The 17735-nt window shown below is 41.3% G+C and overlaps 1 protein-coding gene across 1 annotated transcript in view; it reads left to right on the top strand.

Annotated features, from left to right (window-relative positions):
* Positions 1-9263: 9263 nt before the first annotated feature.
* Positions 9264-17735, top strand: part of ABCA1 (ATP binding cassette subfamily A member 1) — a 177282-nt gene continuing 168810 nt past the window's right edge. Inside the window, exon 1 of the mRNA XM_082403724.1 lies at positions 9264-9303. The gene's annotated coding sequence lies outside the window, so the exon portion shown is untranslated. The remainder of the gene's footprint in view (positions 9304-17735) is intronic.

Here is a 17735-nt window from a genome sequence, read left to right as displayed (position 1 = left end):
CCCTAGGCTGTGCTGACTCTGACTGGCTCCTCAGCTTTCCCAGCTCCAGCTGCCCCCCAGGCTCTCTGCTCCCACAGTTGGAGTCAGAGTCTTTAGCGCAGGCTTTGGGACCAATCCTGAGGGCTTTGACTCCTGACCTAGTCTCAGGTCACCCAGTTCATAGAGTGGGGCTCCTGCTGCCTGCAGCTCAGTCCCTGCCAAATAAATGTCTTGCTTACATTCTGCTTATTCCAAGTGGCCCTTCTGGAGGTTGAGTTCTCTACCAGAACCTTCACTCTTAAGGCAGAATCCTTGTTTCTGGCCTCCTGCGCTGCCTATCTGGGCTGATTCTGCCCCTGACAGGGTGATGCTCCAGCACCCTCTTCCCTCTTCCCAGGCTCCCCCTTCTTGATGAGCCCTTCCCTGACCATTTGTACTATTCTCAGCAAGTCTTGCTGCGTTTTGAGCCTCCAACTTCCCTCTCTGATTTGGCCTGTTTGTTGTTGCGAGATCCCTGGCTCTGACATCAGGAGGATGATTTCCTTGAACAAGCACAACAGCAGTAACACACATCCCAATTAGGGCTGTCATTTGAAGGAGTCACCTGGGAAGTTTGCATTACACGTCTAGTCCAGGGATGATGCTATTGTTCCACTTTGTATGTGGGGGCACTAAGGCTGCGGGAGCTTTGGAACCCACTGAGACCACACATCAAATTCCAGGAGCAGCTGAAACCTCCCCCTCTGCTCTCCTTCCATGTGATTCTCCTTCCGAGGAGCTTACAGGCCACAGAAGTGATCTCATAACTCTATAGCAGTAGTTGTTCATCTTTTTTAAATCATGGAGTCCTTGGGGAATCTGATAAAAGCTAAAGACATGATCCCTCAGGAAAATACACATACACTCAAAACTTCCACACACACCAGGATGAGAAACCCTATAAACAAACAGACAAACAAACACCTTCCCCCAAATTTCAACATCTATTATGCAGCATGATTGCCTTCCTCATCCTCTAGACTTTCATCCTAAATAACTTCTGGCTGTTCCCAAATATCAAATCCCTGAAGGAACGAGATGTTCCTTCCAGTGCTGAGGAGGTCCAAAAGAATGTGCTGTAAAACTCAAAAGGCATTTCCACAAAGAGCATTCCAAAGATGTCTGAAGAAAGCCAGGGTCCCTGGAAAGCATGGCTTCTCCAGATGACCACCTGGAAGAGGGTAGCATCTGTGTTCCTGTCCTGGTTGGCTCTTAAACAATCAGTCCCTTTCCCTGTCAGGCAAAGCTCACAGAGAGGCTTTGGTGTGATAACTTCCCATCTGCTAAGTCAATGAGGGGCAATTCCAAAGCTTAGAGGATACTTCCTCCATGCAGCCTCAGGGGCCTCTCCAGGCAGTTACATGCTTCTTCCTTCCTGTCCCAAAGCTTTGTGTAAATCTGCGTCTCTACTCTCATCTCTACCTCTGCCAACAGACTTTGAGCACAGACCTGAATGGCAGACACTGGATTCATGCATGTCATCACTGGACAGTTACCAAGAGACCACCATGTGTTAGCACCGCAGACACCATGGTGAAAAAACCAGTGCTGCAGACTCTCAAGAAAGGCAGACAAACAAGACGTAGCATGCCTAATGCTATCCTCTGGGAAATACAGGGTGCTTTATGGTTCAACCTGTCTTTGGGGAAGGGCACCTTTTAAGCTAAAATGTGATGTATATCTTTCCAGAGCCCAGCACAAAGTATGTGTTTAATCTTAAACATCTCCCTCAGCAAAATCCTCTATTTGCTGGAGGGCTCACTTGCTGAGGGCAACTGCTCACTAATTTAAGAGAGGCTGTGGTGAACCCGAGCTTGACCATTCGGAAAGGCAACTTGCATCAGGTTCAGCTGGTTACCTCCTTTAGCTGTTTGTGAGACATTTGTGAAGTGGTGGAAAAAGCAGTGGATTTAGAACTCCTGGAGGCTGTGGTCCTGAGGCTTTGTCACCAACTACATTCGTGAGTTCTTGGGTCACTCGGTGTCTTTTCGTATATTGATGTCACCTTCCAGAGCAAAGGAAGCTATGAAAGCCCTGTTCAAACTTAAACGCGTAATCTTTCTATCTATCCATCTATCTAATCTATCACCTAGCTGGTTCCAGCTTTGCAGGAGGAGGGCGGGGTGACTGTAAATTTCAGAGACCTGCCGAGGGTATTGCTTTGTGGGGCCTGTGCCTCAAGCCTTTTGCTGCCTCACATGACATGGATTTGGCAGGGAGGGGGCGGTTTGAATTCCAGGCGGGCTAAAAGGCCTTGGCTGAGAGGCTCTAACAGATTTCACAACACAGCCGGGAAAGGCTTCCCAAGGAGAGATGGGAGAGGGCGGGTGTGCGCGTGGCTGCAATTCTGCACGTTGGACAAGGGCAGGAGATGGGAGAGTCCTGAACGGCAGGATGAGGTAGGGCGAGAAGACAGTCGGACAGCTCCCCTTATCTCCCTGCTGACAACCGCACTCCCGCAAGCCGTACCACCTCAAACTGGCCTAGGGCCCTACCTCTGTCCCCCGCCCCCCAACGCGCCCGGAGAGGTGCGGGTGGAGCAGGTCGGCTTGCGCATGCGCGCCGCTGCGGCCAAACACTGAACAGAGCCCATCGCCTCTCCTTTTATCTCCTGTTGTGCCTCGGGCTAAATCCACAGCAGCTTCAGAAGTCCGTAGGCGGCGGGACGCGGTGGAGGTAGGAAGAAAAGAGTCAAGAAACGCTTGGGCCTAGAACTACAACTCCCAGCAGAAACCGGGTCGGCCACGCCTTCTTGTGGGCGGGCCCGAGGGTCCCCCGCGGCTTAAAGCGGCGAGATCTCCTCGCCGAAACCGCTGGACGCTGAACGCGCGCTTTCTGTCCTGAGCTGGGCAGAGTAGGGAAGCGGTGGTATCTTTCCGTTTTTGCCACTTTGTACCTGAACTAGCAAACACCACAAAACAAACTACAGTCAAGCGCGTTTAGAGGCTTCTCTCAGGTTCAGCAGCTTGTTGCTCCTGCTTCACAAATTCTGAATTGTCGATTTAGCAAATGAGAACCTAAAAAATAGCTCGTTTGTTAAATTTCTGTAAGATGAATTATTTTCCCAACCATGTAGGAGCAACTTTATTTTCTAGTTTGCAGGTGGCAGTGGCTGATGTTTAGTCTCACTTTTTTTTTTTTTGTAAAGACCCAATAAATAAGAGGGGACTCTTAAATCTTGCAGTAAATCATCCTGAAAAAGTAAAAGCTTATTTGTTGATTTGATAAATGTTCTACTTTAATTTTCTAAGTTTTAACTTTTGTAATGAAGTGTCTTTAAAATGCAGCATACTTGAAATTATGTTTTAAGGTGTAGATTTTAAAATCTACTTTTAATTGTAACCTAATCTTTGAATAGGATGTAGAGGGGTGAGGTTTAAAACTGCTACTCTTTGCTTCTTGCTGTAGGGAAGAGAAAAGTGATGACCATTAGCATGATGAATAGCTACCAGAATAGTGTTATTGGGGTCTTAGGTCCTCATGACTATACTGGGTTTCTTGAACAAAGTAGTTTCTTGTATTAAGAACTGACAATTTTACTGGGTTAAGGCACTAAAATTTAAGAACTTTCCTTTTCTCTTCCTACCTCAAGTTCTAACCCTGATTTCTCACAGCCACTAATAAGCCACCTCCAAATGCCAACAATGAACTTTTATTTTTTGCAAACAAATACATTTTAAAGGCCTCAAAGCGAATCAGTTCAGAACTTGAATGCAGAATAGTTTTAGAGTTTTTGGGGGGTAGGGGCATGTCTCAACTTCAGCCTGCTGAGATTTATGATTATGTATGCTTTCAGTCTGTGTAGTGTGGCATTTGAGGATAATATGAAATTGGCCCACTTTGCCAAAAATTAACAATCTGTGTAATTTTTATTTGTTCTTTGTGTGGGGGGAGCTCAGCAATAGGCATACTGAAAACTGGTAATAATAGTTGGTGTATAGCGATTTTTGAGAAGACTAGAGTGTAGCTATTGTGCTCTAAACAAACCCTCCATACATTCTGAAACATTAAATAGGGGAGAAAGCAATACTTGTGATATTTGGTAATATTTAAAATTTCCCCAGATCTCAAATGTTCTCTTTATAGTCACGAACAGAACATGTTTTCTGGCTATCAGCTCTTCTATTAAACATTCAATTTATCAAGTCTTAGCCAGCAGAGTAAGACAAGAAAGCATAAGATATAAGACAATGTTATTGTGTACAAGAAAATTTCAGGAGAATGTACAGAGTATTAACACTTTTAAGAGAAGGCAGCTGGAAATAAGGGCAATATATAATAATCAAATTTATTCCCATTGCCACCAACAAAGGACAAACATCAATTTGACAAAAGATGCCACTCACAGTAGCAACAAAAACATTAGGAACCTAGAATAAATCTAAAAAAAAGATGTGCAGGATTTTAATGAAGGGAAGTATAACACTTTGTTGAAAAACATTAAGAAAACATTTATAAATGGATGGATACATTGTGTTCATGGATGAAAGGACTCTATATTCTTAAAGCTGTCAATTCTGCACAAATCTATACATTTAATGTGACCCAAATCAAATTCTTATTGCATTTTCAGTGTATGTATGTTTACATACACTAAGTAAATATTTAGTGTATTTAGAATTCTGTGTGTGACTTGACAAGCTTATTCTAAAATTTATTTGGAAGATCAATGGTTCATGAATAACAAATTTTTAAAGAATAAGGTGGGGGCCCTACTACATATCAAGACTTCTTATAAAACTGTAGTAATAAGACAATGTGGTATTGTTGCTGGAATAGGCAAATAGAGAACAACAGGTCAGGGCCTGTGCATATAGGAGGACTGATGTGATATGTCACTGGGAGAAGATGGACTATTCAATAAATGGCGCTTAGAACATTTAGTTAACCACATGAAAAAAAAAACCTCTCTCAACATACTAACTAAATAAACAAATAAATACATTCTGATGGATTAGAGACAAATTTGAAAAGCAAAACTTTAAAAATTTTAGATGTTCTGCTATATATCTTTATGAACTTGGTCTAAGAAAGGATTTCTTAAACAAGCTACATAAAGTTTAAACCATGAAGGAAAAGATAGGTAAATCTGTGTATATTAAAAACAAGTAAGTGGGAATTCCCTGGTGGTGCAGTGGTTAAGACTTGGGCTTTCACTGCTGTGGACCTGGTTTTGATCCCTGGTGGGGGAACTAAGATCCCACAAGTCGCACGGTGTGGCCAAATAAAATAAAATAAAATAAAAAATAAAAGCAAGTAAGCAAACAAACAAAACTTTTGTACATTAGAAAACACAAGTGAAATGGCAAGGCACACACTGGGAAGACATTTACAACTCAAAGAGAGACAAAAGATTAGTATTCAGAACATTTAACTACTAAAAATCACTTAAAACAAAGACAAATGTTACAATGTAATGATACAATATAATAGTGAACTAAGGTATGACTGGGCAATTCCCAGCAGAGGAAAACCGAATGGCTGATAGATAGTGAGAAGATGTTCAACCTCCCTGGTAATCAGGGAAATACTAATTAAAACAACAAGAAGACGTCATTTCACATTTATCTGATTGGAAAAATTAGTAAGACCAATAATATCCAATGTTGTCAAGCAACAGGAACTCTCATTTACTGCTGATGTTAGTGTAAATTGGTTGAGTTTGACAGTATCCTGAAAAGTCCAGATTACAAAGCAATTCCACTTTGGACATACGTTCTAGAGAAACTCTTGTACGTATGCATAAAATGACATGTTGGAAAATATTCATAGCAACAACGATGATAATCCAAAATAGAAAACAACGAAATTGTCCCTCAAGAGAAGAATGGATGAGTAAGCCAAGTCATTCAGTGGAATACTATAAAGCAGTGAAAATGAATGAATTAGAACTGCATTATCAACATGTATAAATCTCAAAAAACATAATTTGTGCAAGAAGAACAAGTTATAGAATGATGTATACAATGTCAGCATGTTACCATTTACAAAAAGTTTGGAACATATGAAACAATACTAGTTATTGATTATGGATACTTTCATATGTAGAGAAACTATAAAAAAATACATAGGATTAATGGACACCAAATGCAAGGGGAAGGAAGGAAGTAAAATTGGAAGGAGCTTCAAATGTGTCTATAACATATTATTCCCTTATTTCTTGAAATTGTCCATTAAAAAAAGGAAAGAAAAAGATGGACTGCCCTGTCTGGTGAACTGAAGTTACACTTACATTTTCAAATAACTTTCTGAGTTTCCTTTATAATTCAATCCAATGAACCATCACTCTCTCTCTGTAGGACCCCTTGGCATAGAGGACTAAGGCATGGCGGGGTCTTGCTGACAGCCATCTGCCCAGCTTTCTATCTCCACATTTCTACAACGCAGTGGGACTAGTGGAGATAACATGCTTAGCTGGCACTGAGGAGTTTAAATCTGGCTGAGAATCCTTATTCTAGGAGCAGGATGGGTGCAGCCTGAGAGCATGGCTCTCTCCCGCTGATCTCTGGTGGATGCCAATAAAAGCTGCTGTTTTAAGCACTTAAACACCTTATCTCTCTGTAGGCATCTTCCAATCAAAATGGGCAAATTAATCTATTGAATCCCAGATGCTAGTGGGATGGCAGCTGAGCCAAATTCTTGAATGAGGGTCTCTTCCCCCCTCTTTAATTGGTTTTCAGTTTTAGAAAAGGTGCTTTTGGGGGTAGGCAAAATGGGTGAAGGTGGTCAAAAGGTACAAGCTTCCAGTTATAAAATAAATAAGTCCTGGGGATGTAATGTACAGCATGATGACTATAGCTAATAATATCGTATTGTATATTTGAAGGTTGCTAAGAGAGTAGATCTTAAAAGTTCTCATCACAAGAAAAAAAATTTTTTGTAACTATGTATGGTGATGGACTTATTTGTGGTGGTTATTTTGCAACATACACATATATCAGATCATTATGTTGTACACCTGAATTAATATTATGTTATATGGCAATTATATCTCATTTTTTAAAAAGGTGCTTTTAGAATCATTTGTTAAAGGGTTGAAATGACAAGAAAGCCACCTGCAGAGAACATAATATACCTTGCTTTACTAAAGATACTTAATTGTGAAAATTCAATTTGGCTGAAAAGTTTTAATCCTTGTTTTCTTATTATTTTGGCAGCACACAGTCACTATCATTGGCTATTGAAAAGTGTATCCAGTCTTTTTTTGCCCAAAACAAGAGCACTTCATAGGACGTATTGGCTCTTTACCACCTTCACCTTCATACCTTGACTCACAGGTCCTCCTGGATTCTCAAGTGATGCATATGACCTTGGAATGCTTTTCCATTTATCAGCAAACAAAGCTTATTAATTAGCTACCCACACTGGCACAATGCTCCATTGAGCACCTGATAGATAAGTTTTAAAAAGACACTGTCTTTGCCTCACAGGGCTATAAACTTAAGTAGTGCCAGTTATACAGGCTGTTGGCTCTTCATCTTTGACCACACTGTCACTGCTCACCCCTTCCTAACCTCCAGATCGCTGGAGATGTTTGAGTCCAGGACTGTAGGGCCTCCACCACCTCCCTGAGCCATGAAGCAGGCATTCACTACATGCTTTGGCTGAAGGTGGTAGGAAAGAGCTTCTCTGTCTTTAGGAAGCGTCTACTAAGCCTTTGCCATGGGCAATTGGCTTTTTACCTTCTCAGCTGTTTTTTTTTTCTGTTTTTCTTTTTAATTTTTTTTACTTTTTTCCTTTTAATTTTTAAAGTATAGGTGACAGACAATATATTAGTTTCAGGTGTACAACATAGTGATTTAACATTTACATACATTACAAATAGATCACCAAAAGTCTAGTAACCATCTGTCACCATACAAAGTTAGTACAATATTACTGACCACATTCCCTATGCTGTGCATTACATCCCCATGACTTATTTATTTCATAGCTGGAAGTTTGTACCTCCTAATCCCCTTCACTTAGTTTGCTCAACACCCCTCCCACCTTCTCAGCTGGTTTTAATCACATGGTTTTCTATGGGCAAAAAGCCGGCTATAGCTTGTTTCCATAGAGTTGCACCCAGGGAAGGGGAAGTAGTCCATTTTAGACCACAGTATAGAGTTCCACCAAGCAAAAGTCACAAAGGCAGGACCCAGAGCTAATAACCGCCCCCCGCCCCCGCCACGTACACACTTGAATTCATTTTATGGGGCTTTTTCCTGTAAGTAATAAAGCCACAAAGCATTCACCTGCGTAAACATGATTAAGCTCTAGTATCATACAACTGAAATAAATACCAGCAATTTAGAGAAAAAAAGTTCTTGGTTAACAGAGATATGATAAACACAGTTTAATATGAGGATTCGATTTCCACCAAAAAAGGAGAGTGATGGTCTTAAGAGTGGGTTTCTATCTTCCAGCTTGTTACTTTAGTTAATCAATTTATAGCCCAGGCTGCCTCTCTCGGTGAGCCTGGCTTCTGTGGTTTCAGACTCCCAGGCAAGTGAGGAGAAGGACTTAGCTCTCTCGAGGAGTTGATGTGGTGGGCCTTTCTAGTTTGAAAGAACAGGCAGTCAGGCAACTGTTACTGAGGGTCATGGTGACTTGTGCAGCCGTGTGTGGGGTGAGAGGGGGCCTGTCAGCAAAAGGCACTGGATGCCCCGTCATCTTCCCAGGAAGTTGTGAGAATTCGGTTTTATTTCTCTATTTTTTGCTGGTGGAATGTAAAGTATTATTAGTCATCAGATGCCAACTCTCCACGTGCAAAGTGGACTCCATGGTGAATGGGGGAGGGGAGAATTTATGTCTTTGGTTTCATTCTGCCATTTAGAGAGCTAGGAAATTAAATGGGCTTCACAGCATGGTCATTTCTGATTTGCAAACACTCTATTCACGTGATATAAAAAAGAACAATTTCCTTCTTTCTTTTCTTCTTTCCATTTTTTCTCTCCCCTACTTCTCTCCCCCCTTCCTTCACATTCACCTAATCATCCATCCATCCACCCAACCGTCCACCCAATATTGACTGAGTACTTTCTATGCACCAAGCTCCTTAGACCAGTAGTTATGTCCAGGAATAGAGAGGGTGGAGGCCTATTCAAGGGCAGGGGCAGTGGGGATAGAGGGTATGGCAGAGAAATGAGGGAGCTGACAAGACATGACACCCAGTAGTAGGTGAAGGGTGGTGATGGAGTCAAAGATAACTTCTGACTGGAAGCCTTCCGCCCCCATTTTGCAGAGTTCTACAGTCTCTACCAGTAACTCTGGAACTTGGGTACCACCTGAAACAAACAAAATGTGGTAAGTACTGCAATCTTTCTACATGTAATTTATAATGCATAGACATGCCGCCCCAAGGTTCTGCTGGGCAAAGTTGCACTTGATATCTATAGTCAACCAATATGCTACCACACAATGATTGTGTATCAGTTTACATAATTTAAAGCTATAAGAAGCTTAAATGGCTGAAAAGTATAAATTTTAACTAAATTTTTGAACTCCCAAAATCATATAAGAAAAACTAGCAAAACACAGAACAATCAGATCGTCCAGGAGACCAACTCTAAAGACAGAGAACATTGATGAAAGAGATAAGGTATTGGAAATGAGATACATAAAAATGCCCTGGGACCAATCATATAGAAATGCTGAGGGCAAATCATTAGCAAACCTGGAAAAGCATTACAATAAATATTTGTTATTACAAAGAGCACCTCAATGCAGGGGTTAAAAGTGTACACTAAAGATTGTCACAGTAGGAGGATTTCTCTGGACCATCTGTTTGAGGCACTTACTCTATCATAAGAGCTTTTACAGGAGACACAGGCAGAGCTCACAGCTGCAGAGAATATGCACAGGAAGACAGCTCAGTACAGACATCTCTATGTGGCTGAATCCAATCACGAACAACCATAGGTTGCTCTCTCAAGAGCCTGATTATTGAACTCATTCAGTGCATCTAAGAACATAACTGCTAATTTTGCTTATAATGAAATGCATGAATAAATAAATGCATTAATACTCTAGTAAAATCTATTAAAGTATGATGGCTGGTGGAGGTGCAAAGCACCAGAGGAGGACAGGGAAGGGAGAGTATTCAGCTGGGAAGGGCTGTGGTACCACACTGGTTGTTACCCTCCGTGTCCCAGGATGTGGCACAGATATTTACACCGGCCAAGGAAGGCTGACATTCTCCCCCTGCGTGTTCTGCTTCCTAGGGCAGGCACATCTAGTAATTTCAGAACAATTTCTCGTAATGAGAATGAAAGCAAAAATAACAAGAGAGGGGAATGCAGCTAGCCGAAGTGGAAGGTAAGTCACTGGAATCCCAATCCAGCAGTCTTCCTTCTACCTCACACAGCAACTTAAACTCTTGCTTCATTTATTTTTATATACATCAAAATTCACTCTTTTTAGTATTCAGTTCTATAGATTCTGAAAAACACACAGAGTCATGCAACCATCACCAAAATTAAGATGCAGAACCGATCCATCACCCCCCAGAGTACCCTGTGCTGCCCCTCTATAGTCAACCCTTCCTCCCACCTTTAACCCTGGAAACCAGTGATCTCGTCTCTGCTCTTTAGTCTTTTCCAGAATGACATGCAAGTGGAATTATATAGTAGCATAGCAGCTTTTTAATTAGGGGATTTAAAACAAAGTGAACCAACAAGAACAAAGCCAGAGCCTATTCCCTGAATATTCTAGTCAAGCAAAATTTACTGTGCCAGACTCCTCACATCTTCCTAATGCTTCTCAAAATATTTTTCCTGATTGAAGCAACTTTTGTTTCTCTTTCTCCCGGTCCCAACCTTAAGAATTTGGGGGCAGCTTTGCAGTTGTTTCCTGTGTGGCGATGATTGTGTGTTTGACTCTACAGAGGAGACCGGCTTTGCAATATTCTGTCTGGAAAAGAGGCAGTGTTGTGTTTTTCTAGAACTGTTATAAATTAAGTCTGAACTAAAGAGGAGAGCTCATTTCATGGAGTTCCATTAGGATTTTCTTGAAAGAGCGCAGACAAGAAGGGTGTGGGAAGCACAGCGAAGCGCATAAAAATTATTAAAACTCTAAGGGTCCTCTTTTATGAAGGTCAACTTCATACATAAAGGTACATAAAATTCCTGAAACATAAAACTGTGAGGCCTGCAAAGGAAAGCCAACACCTGTGGGTTTGTTGGGATGCACACAAACGCCATGAGGCAGACAGGCCAGCTCTAGGCACAGCATGAGTTCATCGCCTAACTCTCCATCACCCTCTCTACTCTGGCTCTTCATGATCCAGAACACATTAACTATAAAAACAAATGGTACGAGAGCTGGATTTTACCTTAAATTTCCTTTGGCTATTATTGGCTATTACTGGTAATAATAAATATTATTATTATTTATTAAAAATGGGTTCAGGGATATGGATTTGTTTTGTTCCATTCCATGAAGTATGGAAATGATAACACTACCTACTGGGGATAAGGATGGAGTGAAGCATAGGCTGCTTCCTGTCTCCTCCATCTTCACTGGTAGTATTTATTGTGCATCCTCTCTGGACTAGGATAGTTGCTGTTTGGATGGTGCTGTCTTAGTATAGTTAACTTCTTTCCATTATGTCACCTTGCTTTCCCAGCCTATTATTAAATCATTTGCATCAAACCTCTATGTATGCCTGCTGTATGGGGCTCCGCCATTGTGCTTATCACCAGTATTAGACAGAGGAGCAGTGAAGGGCACTGAGGGAAACACTATATAAACACAGTGATGGAGATAGTGGCCTGGTGACCCATAGGGACAACATATGCATAAGATCCCTGTATTTTCTCAACTCTCAATTTGTGACAAAATCAAGGTCCTGAAAAGACATTAATATATATTTTTATTTGTGAATGTATAATATACAAAGTCTTACCCAAATATCTTATGATTTATTAATAAAAATAAAATAAAATTCAGTTCTGCATGCAATAAATCTAACTTTTAATATAGAAAAAAGTAAATTCATGAAAACAATGGGTTTGATGTACAATCTCTGGCATCAGGTAGTGAAACAGATGGTTTGTAAGCACATAGCAAACAAAACAGCATGGGTTTACTAAGAGCAAGCCATGCTAAACCAACCTTGTTTCCGATTATGATAGGGTTGACACTGATAGAAAGGAGAAATTCCTTAAAATCAGTGTATCTTGATTTCAGTAAGGTTAAAATGTTTCCTTGAGGACAAATGGAGAAAAGGCACCTAGATGGTAATGCAGTAGAGCTGTTGCTGGTTAAACAAGTGGTTAATGAGCCAGGGCACCCTCGAGGGAGGTATATAGTGGTATGTCATAGGACTCTAATTGTTCCCTGATTTTATCAATAACTTGAATGAAATCTGTACATACTTTTACTCAGTGTTTTCAGAGATATTGAGTACAGTGAATATCAAAATCAAGATTTTTTAAGAAGAAAAAAAAAAGCAGACTGGAACAACACCCCAAACTAATAAAAGATTTTTAATAAAGACAAATGTAAAGTCCTAAACCTGTGCTTTAAAAAATGCACAAGTATAGAATGGGGGTAATTTACTTCTTGTTAGTTCATGAAAAGAAGACATGGATATTTAAGTCCGTTTCAAAAGTAATGTGAGTCAACTGTATAAAATGGTTGCTGAATAATAGAAGAATAGTATTGGTATCAGATAGAAATGGCCATCCCGCTGTACTTTCTTTTTTTAAAGGATTGGATTTTTTTTTAATTAATTAATTTATTTGTTTATTTTTGGCTGCATTGGATCTTCCTTGCTGCACGCGGGTTTTCTCTAGTTGCAGCGAGCAAAGACTACTCTTCGTTGCAGCGCATGGGCTTCTCATTGTGGTGGCTTCTCTTGTTGCAAAGCATGGACTCTAGGTGCGCCCGCTTCAGCAGTTGTGGCACACGGGCTCAGTAGTTGTGGCTCGTGGGCTCTAGAGCACAGGCTCAGTAGTTGTGGTGCAAGGGCTTGATTGCTCCACAGCATGTGGGATCTTCCCGGACCAGGGCTCAAACCCATGTCCCCTGCATTGGCAGGCGGATTCTTAACCACTGCGCCACCAGGGAAGTCTCCCGCTGTACTTTCTAATAGTCACACGCATCAGTAGAATTGTTTCTAGAACCATGTGTCTGATTTTAAGAAAGACATTAACAAACTGGAGCAGATTCTGAGGATCTGACTGTGCTGATTTGAGTCTGAAGATCCCATCATGGGACAAATAGGGGGAAAGAAGCAACATGTACTGAATGTCTACTTAAAGCATAAGAGAGAAGGCAAAAAGGCTGGAGGTAAAAAGGAGGATGGAATAAGAATAGGTGAGCGTCCTACGGGTTTAAATATAATAATTAAGTAACTGTGTAGGAAGTGGCTTCAGAACACAAGTTATCTAGGGTAGGGAAAGAGTCAAGTAGGACATTCTACTCCTCTCTTGCCCTGAATAAGGGTGAGGAGTGTGTGTGTGTGTGCTCATGTGTGTGTACACGTGTGTGTGTGTGTGCAGATAAGTAGGTAGCTAGGTGGCGATGAGAGTGTATGTTTTAGGCAATTTGTGCTGCTGTAACAAAATAACACAGACTGGGTGGCTTATAAACAACAGAAATGTACTTCTCACAGTTTTGGAGGCTAGAAGTTTGCAGTCTGGGTGCCAGCATGATTAAGTTTTGGTGAGGGCCTCTGCCAGGTTGCAGACCGCTGTCTTTTTGGTGTACCCTCCCATGGCAGAAAGAGGGTGACAGAGCACTCTGGGGTCCCTTGTATAAGGACAGTATTCCCATTCAGGAGAACTCCACCCTCATGACCTAATTACCTCCCAGAGGCCCCACCTCCTAATACCATGACCTTGAGGCTTAGGATTTCAGCCTAAGAACTGGGGTGGGGTTGGACACAGACATCCAGTCCATAGCAGCATGTGCCCCTTCTCCCCCTACTCCAATAACGGCTTCCCTCAGGACAATCCAAGTTGTCCTCATCATTCCATGTTCACTCTTGTCACTAATTTAGTGCCAAGCCTCATGGTAGGAATTGGAGATGCAAGGTTGAATAAATCCATTTTCTACATAAAATGAGCTCACAGTCTGGAGGGGCAAATGGGCATTGTGCCTGCAAGTCGGCCCACTGAGCTGAGAAGCCAAGTTAGGCGTCTAGGGTCACTCAGTCCTCAGGGCAGTGACTAAGAGTCATCTACACAGACTTTCAGAGCTGGAGAGGATTTTGGACACTTGCTTAGTGCATGGTTTTCAGACAGTGCCTGGTGGAATCCTTGGCCTTTTGCAAAGCTTTCTTAGGAGTTGCTGTGTGTGAGAGGGAGATCGAATCAGAAGATGTCTGGGGTCCTCCCTTACTCACACTTCAAGTGGAGCAGCTCTACTTCTGTTTTATTTGTTCGTTATCCATAGATGAATTAACTTGCAGAAAGGGTACTGCAACTGCTAAGAACTGAACCACACCTTAAGGCCACACAGGAGGCGAGTGAGCAGCGGCCAAAAGAGATTGTGATTTGCTTGATGTGATTACAGAAATGTTTTTGTTGTATACCTACTATGTGCTTATAAAGACTATTCATTCAGTGGTTTATTGAAATACCTAATAAGCCAAGATCCTATGTGCTTCTAAAATTATCCTAAGATTTTTCCTCAGAAGTTTAGCTTTGTCGTAAAACGCCACACTCCCTAAGGGCAAGAATTTTGCCCTACTCATTTTTGTTTCTCAAATGGATAACACTGTGCCTGATACATATGGGCATTCCAAATGTTTGCTGAATATATGAGGAAGGAATTAAAATAATGTATTAATTGGACCCAGAACAGATCTTCTAACTGATTATGGAAAAATAAAATAAAATTCTGAAAACTTGATTCAATTTTCATGAACCTAATAAGCTGAAAAAAATATATAGTTACATTACACTGCATTAGCAGTAACTATAGCAATCAAACTACATATTGATTGGTGTTGGAGAAGACTGAACATTTGGCTCTGAAGCAGTGTCGTTTCTTTCATCTGTGTGCACCCAGTCTCCCATTCCTTCTTAGTGAATCCTGGAATCTAAGTCATAAATAATAATAGAATTCTGTAAGGATACTTCTCACAGGAGGGATATGTAACTTCCTTTCCTGTGATGCACTGACTCACTAAACAGCTACCCTTGTGAATTCCACTTAGCAACAGCTTTTGTTCTTTCTGGTCAGACTTTTTGGCAAATATAAAATCTTCAGGATTCCTTTAGCCATTTCTAAGTGTAGGCTGGAGGCATTCAGACACGCCCAGAGGCACTCAGTAACCAACTGATCCATGAAGGTCTGCCTTGGGCTTGGCCAGACTGAAGCCTTGACATTGTGGTTCTCTTCCGAGAAGGTGCCTGTTGGGTGTGCCATAAAGATAGCATGACTAGATAGTGCATGGAGAGGGTGCTTTTCCTAGTTTTACCAAAAATGTTAACCTGTAAAGCTGCGACCAGTGCTTGCGTGCATATGCACACACACACACACACACACACACACACACACACACACACACACAACCACTGACATATTCATGAAAAGAATCTTTAGTAAAGAACAGAAGCCAAGATTTTATAGACCAAGAAGGGGAGGGGTGATGTTCTTGGAAGGAAGTTGACAAGCAGTAGCTATGAGTTATCCCGAGAAAGCAAGGAGAGGCCCCCAAAGCTATGGGAGCTATTAAGGGCCCTGCTTTTGCTTAGCAATTCATAACTCTTAAATTTTATACAGTCTTTTAAGGCTGCCCCTCTTATCTAGAGTAAATGGATTATTTTACAAATTGTTCCTCAGACTCACATTCATACTTTCTGAGACCATGACTTTATAGGAGAATGTAATTTTCCTCATTCTGGGCAACTGAGTTCTATAGCTAAAGACACTGAGACAAACCTTTAGTCAAGTGTAGTTTGGGCATATTGCTTCTTCTCCCATGAATGTGAAATGGTGCTGGAAGCAGAAACCCACTTTTTGCCATGAGACATGTCAATGGTACTTGTTTTCTTCAAAATAAATCCCAAGTCTCAAAGATGGCCTCCATCTTTTCAGTGAAGTTCATCCTCTGAAACTGCTTTTCAGAAGCTGGAACCATATTTTATTCTTTCATCCACATTCATTACATACGGAGCACCTATCATACGCCAGGTTCTGCAGATACATTAGTTAACTGACCACTGTCCTTATCATCAAGAGGGTACTGGGAAAATGAACAAGTGTTTCCAGTATGTATTGCTGCCTAAGAAGCCACCCAAAATTAATGCTGAAAACGAAACCAGTCATTTATTTTGCTCACAAATCTCTAATTTTGGCAAGGATCAGAGCAGGAGCTCATCTCTGTTCCACATCTTCTCGGGAAGTTCAAAGGCCAGGGCCTGGAATCACCTGAAGACTTCTTCATTGACCTGTATGGAGGTTGATGCTGGCTGTAGGCTGACATCCTAGCTGGGGCGGTAGCTATAGCACCACAATATGGCCCATCTGTATAGTCCTTCCACTTCTTCACTGCCTGGTGATCAGGCTCCAAGAATGAGCCCAACACAAACCAGCAGAAATTGCATGGCCTTTTCTGACCTTGCTTCAGAAGTCATACAGCATCACAACAGCATGCATTCTGTTCCTCCAGGCAGTGACAAAAGCTCACTCATGTTCAAGGGGGAGGGGAATTAGACTCCACCTCTTCATTGGACAAGTGTTAATATATAGACATGTTTTGAAACTACCACAAGAAAATAGACAATTACCATGAGATGGAAAAGTGGAAAGAGTAAGCACTGGGCTTGGGCAGAACCTAGGATTAACATCTAATTCAATGGTGGGGGGCAGGAAGGACTTCCTAAAATAAATTATATTTAATCTAATTCCTGAGGAGTCAGTTGAGATTAGTCAGGAGAATGGGGTAGCATGGTGGGAAGAGTGGTACATGTAGAGAAGAGTAATAAAAAACTGAGCAAGTTTACATAATTACAAGTAATTTTGGAGAGCCAGATGTAGAGTATGAGAAAGAGTGACAAGGTATGAAGCTGGAGAGGTGGCTATGAAAGGCCTTGTAAATCATTTTATGGGTCTGGACTTTATCCTGCAGGCCATGAAGGAGTCATTGAAGTGTTTCAAGCAGAAATGACATGATCAGATTTGTATTTTATAAAAGAAAACCTCAGCCGTAGTGTAGAAAACTTATCATAGAGGAGGGATGGGGGTAAGACTGGCAGTAGACGACCAGTTCAAAGGCTGTTGGAGTATCCAAATAAGAGATGATGATGGAGTGGGTTAAAGTCATCTTGATGGGGGTGGAAAAAAAGTGACAAAGTCAGGAGATCTGAAGGGTTAGAACTGATGGGACTTGGTGATTAATGGTTGGTTGTTGGGAGAGAGAGAAAGGAGTCAGGGTAAGAACAAGATTTTTGCCTTGAGTAAGCAGGTGATATCATTCATTCTTATATGGGACACAAGAAGAGGAACAGTTTTGGGAGGATGGGAATATGGGATGCCCATGAATTTGGGATTATGGGATACTCATGTATTTGCAATTATGGGATGCTATTTTGAATTTGGAGTGATTGTAGGACATTCAAGTGGAACTATTTAACAGGCTGTTGGATATGTGAATAGAACTTATATAGGAAGACTGGGCTTTGAAAAAAAGATTTGAGAGTCATCAGCGTATAGAATTTATAAATGGCAATTTCAGACTTGGATGAACAGAATAAAAAGAAAGAAAAGAAGAAACCTTGAGGTTC

Source organism: Balaenoptera borealis, assembly GCF_965194805.1.
Source record: "Balaenoptera borealis genome assembly, chromosome: 8".
NCBI classification, from domain to species: domain Eukaryota; kingdom Metazoa; phylum Chordata; class Mammalia; order Artiodactyla; family Balaenopteridae; genus Balaenoptera; species Balaenoptera borealis.
This window is presented reverse-complemented; position numbering and strand designations above follow the sequence as displayed.